General features: G+C 38.2%; 1 long non-coding RNA gene across 1 annotated transcript; it reads left to right on the top strand.

The window, feature by feature from the left end:
• The first annotated feature begins 2,134 nt into the window (after window positions 1-2,134).
• Gm38824 lies at window positions 2,135-6,803 on the top strand. Its single transcript, XR_869149.1, has 3 exons — window positions 2,135-2,433; window positions 4,434-4,642; window positions 6,464-6,803. It is a non-coding gene; the product is annotated as a predicted gene, 38824 (long non-coding RNA).
• The last annotated feature ends 4,174 nt before the right edge of the window (window positions 6,804-10,977 follow it).

Below are 10,977 nucleotides of genomic sequence, written 5' to 3'. Positions count from 1 at the left end.
GACTCTGTTTAGAGATTGTTCTTCTGGTGATTCTGTTACCGTCTCTCAGCAGACCTGGGAGACAGATTCTCTCCTCTGAGTTTCAGTGCTCAGAGCACTCTCTGCTGGCAAGCTCTCTTACAGGGAAGGTGCGCAGATATCTTGTTTTTGGACCTCCTCCTGGTCGAAGAAGAAGACCCAAAACAGGGCCTTTCTCAGAAGCTGTGTTGTTTTGGCAGTTCCCAGAAGCTGTCAGTTTCTGTGGTGCAGACTCTCACCTGTGCAGACTAAAATCCTAAGTTCCAGGGAGTCCTGGAACCAAGATGGTGACCGCTGCTGCTGAGGCTGAGGCCGCCTCCCAAGCCAGGCGGACACCTGTCCTCTGGTCCAGATGGTGGCCGGTTGTCTGCGGCCCGCCCAGGCTGCTGCCTCAGCGGCTCTGTGCTTCTGCCCGTCCCAGAAGCTGTCCGGTTCTCTGGCGCACCCTCTAACCTGTTCAGACTAATTTCCTAGGTCCCGCGGAGTCCCGGAACCCAGATGGCGACCACTGCTGCTCTGAGTGAAGCATTTTAACGTTGAGGATTCTGTGCTGAGCTTTGGTTTAGATAACCTATCTATAAAGATGTATATATAAAGGTGTACCACTATTATTGTTTCTGTAAATATCTGACTCTTTGTGTTCATTAGTGTTTCCTTTGTGAAATGTCAAATGTAGTTCATATATATTTATAATTTTCTTAGATTAATAAATCTTTCCTTTATTAATACACCCCCCTAAACAGCACTACCAAATGGGGACTAAGTATTCAAATAGATGAGCCCTTTACTTAAACAATGAAGTTTTATGGTTAGTTGAGCTATTGTTTCTGTATTTCTTCCTGCTCCATCATTATTGGGTACTTGCTTGTTTACTGTTTTAGATACGGTGGAGTACTTTCCAGCTTGGATTTGTCTTACCTTTCTTGTACTTGCCAATCTTCCTTTTGAAATAGTAGTCTTACAAGTCTCTTTTGCAGAACTAGAGGGGTGGTCAAGAACATCCTCAGTGTGTGTTGGTCTTAAAATAACCATACTTCTCCATCAATTTAAAGAGATAACTTTGCTATGTACTTCTTGACTTGAAATTTATTATTCCATACTTTTATAGGTTTTAGGACTGCTGATGACATAACTTCAGTTATTTGGAGGTTTTTGCTTTTGTAGTTGAGTAATATGCTTCACTCACATCTTTTAATATTGTTAATTTGCTCTATATTTTAGGTATCATAACTATAGTTATGACATATGTACATGTCACCTCTCCCAGACTGACACATCCATTTCACTATTTCAAATAATTTATATTTGAGATTCTCAAGAGGTTGATATGAATTCTATTAGACAAGCTTTGTCTTCCACTTATTTACCAATTTCCTCATCTTAGTTTCTTTTGATTTATAGCTGTTTCTTATAAGTTCCTTATGTTGGCCTCAATCTTGTTAGTGAGGATGACTTTGAACTCTGTTCTTCTGGCCTTCAAGTCCAGAGCACCAGCCATACCCACTTTGTTCTGTCTGAGCAGGAAAGCCAGGAATTCATGTATTCCAAGCAGGCACTCTGCCAACCGAGCTTCATCTCTATTTTTGCACACTAAATTTTTAGAGTTTTAGCTTTTATAATGAAGAAAAATCTCGATTTCCATTGCATTAAAATAAATGTTATATTTTCTATTCTACAATTTCATCACTCCGAATTTACCTCTTTATCTATCACTCCCCATTTCTATTTTTGTCTAGGTTCTGGTTATCACTGATCTGCCCTCTGTCTCCATGGGTATATTTATTATGGACATTTTATATAGTCAGAGTCATACCATGCTAATTCTGGCACATCCTTCCATTAGTATTTGAATTACCATCTATAACAACCAGTCCAGAATCAGTTTCAAACCTCTGGATCTATATCAATTGCCTGGTCTTAGCCAGGTCTTTATTAATAACTGAAGGGCTTGATAACCCCTTTTTACCCCTCCACCATACACAATAAATAAAATGAATCCTTTAAAAAAAAAGAGAGAGAGAACTTCAGGTACTGTGATGGTAATGCATGATTGTAAACTTGATTACATCAGTAATCAAGCTAAAAAACCCAAATGTCTGGGCACACATGTGAGAGATTTGTTTTTCTTGATTAAATCATTTGAAGTAGGTAGAACCACTTCCAATCTGAATCTTTGAGGTGGGAATATGCATCTTTAATCTGGGCCACACCTTCTGTGGGGAGGGTGACAGATTATATAAAGGACATTCTTGCTTAATCTCACTCTTGCTTCTCAGTCCATTCCTTTATTGGCATTAGAGCCTCCTTCTTCAGGAATCCAGGATATATTGAATCTTAGCTGAGACATCCAGCCCTGTGGACTGAAAAACTACTGGATTCTTGGACAGCCATTGTTGACCAGTTATAGCACAGCCTGTAAGTCACTCTAATAAATTTCATATCTATCTATCTATCTATCTATCTATCTATCTATCTATCTATCTATCTATCTATCTATCTTATCTGTCTGTCTGTCTGTCTGTCTGTCTGTCTGTCTGTCTATCTATCTATCTTATCTATCTATCTATCTATCTATCTATCTATCTATCTATCTATCTATCTATGTGTATGTGTGTATATGTATGTATATATGTATATACATGATTTATACTAAATATTAAATGTATGCAAAATGATATTTATTGAAGATTACATATATGTTATATTCATGTATAATTTATATACTTATATAAAAATTATATATAAACATATAGTATATATATATTTATTCTATAAGTTTTATTTCCCTAGAGAACCCTAACTAATACAGGTGTGTTACTATCATATATCTTATTGATCTTGAATTCCAGAATTCTCATTACCAAAAGATTTTTTTTTGGTAATCTGTGGCAAACTTCTTTTCTTATTTTCTTTCCCTAGTCTATTACCTCTTTATATCTTATATCATTAAATTCATAAATTTGCTTTTCTTTAATTTTTATTTGTAAATGATATTTTTAATATAAATATAAATACCAAATTAATTCAGTGGCTTTTAAAAAATATCCTGGCTGTTTCCATGATAATGACACAGAGAGATATAAATTTATTTTCAAGCTTTACCATAATATCCAAGCAGTCATTTGATCTATTTTAAATCTCTCAGCTAATATGACTACCACTCAGCCAAAATCCCCATAATACATGCTTTAAGGGGTTTTCATGCTTTAGCTGAACTCTCATGTTGTCTTTTCTTTTTCCTCTTTGTGGCTCAATCTGTGTTCCTCTTCTCTTTCTCCCTCCCCTGGCTGTCAGTTGTCCTGCCTTATTCTCTTTTCTGCCTAGCCATTGGGTGATCAGCAGAGAATAAATGGCAAGCATCATTTACATAAATATTATACAGGAGATTCTTGACATAAGCATTACAATGCCATGTCTGGCTTGAAACGAAATGTAAGGGCAGATAAACCAGTATTTGAATAACACAAGGATAACTTTTACACAAAAATATTATGCCTACACTTGTTTCTATAATTTTATTTCAAGATATACATAGTAATTTTTCTTTAAGCCTATATGGAAGCTTAAGTGTGACTAAAGATAAGATAGAGTTTGAAAGTCTAGAGTGACTTTTCAAGGATTATGTCCTTGAATCCTTGTATAGAAGCAAGAATAAGTTAAGTATGCATAAATCATTGTCTTAAAGGTCCACTTTTAATGATATTTTGTATACTTTCACTTTTTAAAAATTTGTAATAAATAGAACACTCAATGCTGAGGATGCATTGCAGGACAGCCTCTTCTCCTTCTTATTCCTCTGTTCACGTCCTCTGAAGGTTAGTTTTAGTTTCATTAAGATGTTATGAGGAGCTCTTGTCTCTAGCTGCATATGTATCAAAAGATGGCCTAGTCGGCCATCACTGGAAAGACAGGCCCATTGGTTGTGCAAACTTTATATGCCCCAGTACAGGGGAATGCCAGGGCCAAAAAATGGGAATGGGTGGGTAGGGGAGTGGGGGGAAGGGTATGGGGGACTTTTGGGATAGCATTCTAAATGTAATTGAGGAAAATACGTAATAATAAAAATATTTTTTAAAAAATGAAAAAAAAGAGTTACATAACAAACTTTCTGAACAACTTGCAGGCAGCTCCACCAAAGAGTCTCCTCTTTCCCAGAAAATGTATGCTATTTATGCTTCCTCAGGGAAGAAATACCAGTTTCATGGGCTTCTGAATATATGTTTCTTGTGAGTTTCATGATTCTTGTGTCTCTCCCAAATGTTTCAATATGCAGAAAGTAGCAATATCTTTGAAACCATAAACTAAAATAAAGAATTTCTTCATTCTGAAAAAAAAAAGATGTTATGAGGGTGGAAAGGAAAATGCAGCGTGAGAGGGTAACAACTGTTGTGTCTTGCCATATTCCCATGTATTAGGGTAAAATTAGGAGCTGGGAGACCATATGTCTGTCTACATGGTGAACCTGCTTTCCTGCCTAGTGACAGCTACCTCCTTCTGCTTGGTGTGCTGACTTTGTCTGAGCAGCAGTGTCCAGGACAAGCATGCCATTTTACCAGTGTTCTTCAATCTCCTGTTCTTCATCAGAGCTTTGTACTCTATGCGCAAGAATTCTTCCTGAAATTTGGTATGATTTTGGTAAATATTTCTAATTTCTTGCATTGCTGAAGAGTTGCATTTCCTTTTCAGACTTACTTAAGAACTTCATGGAAACTTTGACACAGGGTGTGGTGGGAAGTGGTTTCTGAATTTGTTCATGTTGGTGTCTTAATTCTACACACCTTGAGAAGATGTTTCAATCTACAAAAGAAAGCCCAATTGACAGCCAAAAATCTTAGCTGCTAGGAAATTGCTGACAAATATGTTAATAACAGCATTTATCTTGTGATGTTATACTTTTCCCTCTAAAATGTTCTGCTGATTTGGGGGAATTAATATCAAACAAATTCTTTCAGTGTTAGGTGGTAATTTCTGCTGCATTTTGTGCAGTGCCTACATATGGTCTGATTGGAGGAGGACGTTTCTGGAGGCAGCAAGAAATTCAAGTTAGGGTCTTACAGGGACAGAACAGTTTTACCTGCACCCTGGCATCCACTTGTTATGAAAGACAATTAACCTAGTAAAGAAATAAAATGAGAGTGATTCAGTGTGGCCACATGGGGAAAAGAAATAAAGAGGTCTAGTAACTCCTTACCTCACCTCTTCTATGTCCTGACATGAGGTTCAAGCTTATGTAGAAGGCAAGAGACATACATAACTAAGTGTGCTGGGTCAATGCATGGCCACACCCATCATCACTGTCTCTGTTTCAGTCTGCCTAGGAAGGTGGTCTCTTCTGACAAGGTGTCAGAACTGTGTGAACCCTCTTCTTAATGGCAAGTTCCTCCCAGGTTTCAGCCTTTTATTTTCTTCATGAGAGTCCTAGGGAAATCCCAGATCCTTGGGGGGTGGGAAGGGTGTCTATTGTTTTAGTAGTATAATAGAAAAGGGGAAAGGTATACATGTCTCATGAGTCTTATCTTTAGTATTTTAGGAAAAATACAAAAGTATTGAATTAAAAAAATAAATGAGTGTTTAGGAAGGAAATCATGAATAACAAGTCAGGAGGCCTGCTACTGTTTAGTTGAACTATGGAGAAATTTGTATTCTAAATGAACACTTTATATTATCATGATAATGACTTTGGATTGGAAGGGGGATAATGTAGGGATAATTATAAATTTTTAAAACTTATATATTATATTTGTTTTCAGTCCTTAGGTTCAGAAGGATACATTTGTGGAGATAAACTCCATATATCTATTTTTTTTTTTTGCAAGAAAGAAAGGGTTTATTGCAGGCAATTTTTCAAACCATATTAACTTCTAAGAGGGAATATTAAGCTACATAAAGCTTCTATAATAAAACAGATGGTTGGGCTAGCTGAATGAACAGTGTTCTGTCTCAGGACCTCAACTGTTGCCCAGCACCTGCAAGAATTCATGTGTCCTTTAAGCCACCCACCTCATGTCACTTACTTAAAGCAACCCTGGAAAATGAATGCACCCTTCTTTCTAGAAAAATTCAGCCTGGTGCCTTGCAGAGAGATTCCTGCCCAGACTGGCATTCTTCAGCCACCATGTATATATCTAATTTTAAGACATAAAATATTCTAGTGTCTGAAGATATGCTCTCTACATATAAACAAGGAGCATGTAGTGACTGCTGCCTTCATGTGTGGCAACCATCATCCCTGCCCTGAGTAACTCTGGCTATTTTTTTTTTTTCTGAAGAGTTTCTCAGAAAATCATAAAGTAGATATAACGGCTGGTATCATAGGTGGACTTGATCATGGGACAAACCTGACTCTTAGGTATTATCTTAAGATAGATCAGTTGCATCCTGGTTCGGGTGAAGTCACTTTTGTTTTAATCCACAAGGACATCTCATTTTCTGACTTGTCTTGCAGGAGTCAAGCAGCCTTGCTGCAGCCCAGGTCTATGCTTCTAAGTCTCCCAGAACTTGTACTCTGTCCACTCTCAAGTTTGTCTTCTCCTCTTTCACTGGTTGTATGACACCTTGTCATGGTCCTCACACAATATGACAACAGGTAAGCAACAGTTTATCATCTGGAACACTATATAAAGGCTGTACCCAAGGTCTTCTGAGTCCGAATCTTACTTTACCCAGACCCCAGGAAATCTGATGCTTGAAAGCAGCTGAAAACATGAATGAGTTAAAAGTGAGGTGGCAAAACTTGCTCCCTTAATTTCAGGCTTCCATGATGGGTCTTTAAACTCTGTGCTATTTCCAGGATGAGGATGGATTCAGTTCTTTCATCTAAAGCACTTAGTCTCAACCCTCGGAATGCTGTGACCCTTTAACACACTTCCTCATGTTGTGACCCCCCCAAATCATAAAATTATTTTTGTTGCTAGATCTTAACAGTAATTTTGCTATTTTTGTGAATTATAGTGTAAATATCTGTATTTCTGATGATCTTAGGTGAGCCATGTGTTAAGGTTGTTTGGCTCTAAGGAGTTCATGACCCACCAGTTGAGAACCACCGAGCTAAATTTATAAATTTTGCTCTTGTGCCAGAATTACTACTTAAGAATATTTTATAAATAAACTGTCAATTGGACACTTTGAGGACAACTTTTAGTCACTTTTGTTATTGTTATAATTTTGTAATAAACTATTTTTAAATCTCAAGAAATTGTTTTTATATTTAATAGTAATAAATAGTGCACTCTCCTGCATATTATAGATTTACCTAGAGTATCCTCCAGAGTCAACTCCATTTCCATAGAGTTCCACTCCCTTGGGAGGAAGGCCTTCACCTGGCCAAGGAATACCATGGGCATGATGCCCCTCAACGCCCAAGCAATGCAGTTAGTACTTTCAAGAGCATCATGCAAGCTGCCTCCATTCAGCCCTGAAACTTTCTGTCCCTGAGCACATCTGTTAAAAGTGAGGAGAACTAATCTGTATGTTTTTCATTGCTTCTCTGTCCCTGCTTTGAACTTTGAGCTACCTTAGAATAAAAGCTTCAGAGATTCCCCGTAAAGGTTTTCTGAGCATTAATAGCCTGGCGGCCTTTGGTTCTGTTGAGTCTCAAATGACTTCAGTTGCTTGGCAGAGGTCACTGGCAGGTCGTGATGTGTTGTGCCCTGAACAGGGATCAGATAGAAGCAAAGGAAACCTACTGAGGAATGCTGGAGAACCATGGGGACCTAGTAAGCATGCAAGGGGCCCACTCTGGGTCACAAGGCTAATCAAGGGTCAAACTAAAAGCAAAATGGGAGGCCACATGTGTTTACTGCATACAATGCTAGAAATATCTGGGAAGAAAGGACAAAAATAAAATTTCTCTGACTTGTCAATATACATAAACAAACATTGTAACAGAGAACATTGCCAAGGAAGCAATGGGAAGACGTTGGTGTTCCTTTAAGTAGACTTTCAAAAGTGAAAGAAGATCCCATTGAATGCCTGGTCTCTGTAGTCTGCTCACTTTAGGATTCAACCACTGCAATTGACTCCTGCCTCATCAAAACAGGGAGAACCACAGAAAAGGCAGCTCTTTTAGACAGAAACAAGGTCTAAAAGAACCTTACCTTAAGTCTTCAGGATGTTCTCAATCTTTTTACTCTTTTGATGACTTGGAAGATGAAGAGTTCTTTTTCTAGCCACTTCTCTGCACCCCTAAGAGTTGATGCTTCTGCACTAGCTCTGGGGATTCACTTAGCTGAAAATAAAGGACTCTTGGGGCATACCTAATGCTTTCTCTTATAGCCACATGTTTGTAACCTTTAGGACCTAGAGTTGATACTTGTCCTTTGGAGAACTGGTATACACACAGAACATAATCCTATTCCCTATAAAAAAACATAGGAATTTTAAATAAACCATCTCCCCTTACAGAGCTATACCTCCATATATTATGGGACTATTGTGAGGGATAGCTGGCCAGAGCTACTCTCTGGTGTTGGCCAAACAATGGGCGTTGGCAACAGCCCACAATGGGCGTTGGCAAAGACTCTCTAACTTCTCCTTAAAACAAAGAAAACCTGGTAACACAGCAGCCAATTAAGAGACACAGGGCAGCTGCCAGTTCTTAAATCTGCAGATACAAAACTTTCTGGATTCTCAGTGAGTAATGAGGGCAAACAAGGTCCCAAGGTGACAGACTCCCTTTCCTACTCATGACCCGTTATTTTTCTTGTTTTTCTAACCTCAGTAACAATGACATTTCACTAACATCTCTCTGTTGACCAAGAAAAATATTTCTTACATTTAACATGATTTTGTTTATGTAAGGGTAGGGCTCATGATTTCTGAGGTTTGGGGAATAATAGCCTAAACTGAAGTAGTGATTAAAGCCAAATGGCTTTGAAATAACCATGCATCCTATCAGATCACCATGGACTAATGCTGATCTTTAAAAACAACATAAATAATAGAAAGCCAACAATCACGTGGAAACTGAACAACAGTCTTCACAATGATACCTTGGTCAAGGAAGGAATAAAGAAAGAAATTAAAGACTTTTTAGAGTTTAATGAAAATGAAGCCACAACATACCCAAACTTATGGGACACAATGAAAGCAGTCCTAAGAGGAAACTCATAGCTCTGAGTGCCTCCAAAAAGAAACTAGAGAGAGCACACACTAGCAGCTTGACAACACAACTAAAAGCTCTAGAACAAAAGGAAGCAAATTCACCCAAGAGGAGTAGACAGCAGGAAATAATCAAACTCAGGGGCAAAATCAACCAAGTGGAAACAAGAAGAACTATTCAAAGAATCAACCAAATGAGGAGCTGGTGTTTTGAGAAAATCAACAAGATAGATAAACCCTTAGCCAGACACACTAGAGGACACAGGGTCAGCAACCTAATTAACAAAATCAGAAATGAAAAGGGAGACATAACAACAGATCCTGAAGAAATTCAAAACACCATCAGATCCTTCTACAAAAGGATATACTCAACAAAACTGGGAAACTTGGATAAAATGGACAAATTTCTAGACAGACACCAGGTAACAAAGTTAAATCAGGATCAGGTTAATGATCTAAAGAGTCCTATAACCCCTAAAGAAATAGAAGCAGTCATTAATAGTCTCCCAACCAAAAAATGCCCAGGACCAGATGGGTTTAGTGCAGAGTTCTATCAGACCTTCAAAGAAAATCTAATTCCAGTTCTTCACAAACTCTTCCACAAAATAGAATCAGAAGGTACTCTACCCAATTCATTCTATGAAGCCACAATTACTCTGATATGTAAAGTAATTGTGATAAAAACTGCATGGTACTGGAATAGCGACAGACAAGTAGACCAATGGAATAGAATTGAAGACCCAGAAATGAATCCACACACCTATGGTCACTTGATCTTTGACAAGGGAGCTAAAACCATCCAGTGGAAAAAAGAGCATTTTCAACAAATGGTGCTGGCATAACTGGCGGATATCATGTAGAAGAATGCGAATTGATCCATTCCTATCTTCTTGTACAAGGTCAAATCTAAGTGGATCAAGGAACTCCACATAAAACCAGAGACAGTGAAACTTATAGAGGAGAAAGTAGGGAAAAGCCTCGAAGATATGGGCACAGGGGAAAAATTCCTGAATAGAACAGCAATGGCTTGTCCTGTAAGATTGAGAATCGATAAATGGGACCTCATAAAATTGCAACGCTTCGGTAAGGCAAAAGACACAGTCAATAAGACAAAAAGGCCACCAACAGATTGGAAAAGGATCTTTACCTATCCTAAATCAGATAGGGGACCAATATCCAAGATATATGAAGAACTCAAAAAGGTAGATTCCAGAAAATCAAATAACCCCAATAAAAATGGGGCTCAGAGCTAAACAAACAATTCTCACCTGAGGAATACCAAATGGCTGAGAAACACCTGAAAAAATGTTCAGCATCCTTAATCATCAGGGAAATGCAAATCAAAACAACCCTGAGATTCCATCTCACACCAGTCAGAATGGCTAAGATCAAAAATTCAGTTGACAGCAGATGCTGGCAAGGATGTGGGGAAAGAGGAACACTCCTCCATTGTTGGTGGGATTGCAAGCTTGTACAACCCCTTTGGAAATCAGTCTGGCAGTTCCTCAGAAAATTGGACATAGTACTATTGGAGGATCCCGCAATACTTCTCCTGGGCATATATCCAGAAGATGTCCCAACCGGTAAGGATACATACTCCAGTATGTTCATAGCAGCCTTATTTATAATAGCCAGAAGTTGGAAAGAACCCAGATGCCCCTCAACAGAGGCATGGATACATTCACACAATGGAGTACTACTTAGATATAAAAAAGAATGAATTTATGAAATTCCTAGGCAAATGGATGACCTGGAGGTTATCATCCTGAGTGAGCTAACCCAATCCCAAAAGAACTCCCATGATATGTACTCACTGATAAGTGGATATTAGCCCAGAAACTTATAATACCCAAGATACAA

Source organism: Mus musculus, chromosome 6 (assembly GCF_000001635.26).
Source record: "Mus musculus strain C57BL/6J chromosome 6, GRCm38.p6 C57BL/6J".
Classification (NCBI taxonomy): domain Eukaryota; kingdom Metazoa; phylum Chordata; class Mammalia; order Rodentia; family Muridae; genus Mus; species Mus musculus.
The sequence above is the reverse complement of the archived record's forward strand: the minus strand, read 5'-3'. Positions and strand labels throughout refer to the sequence as shown.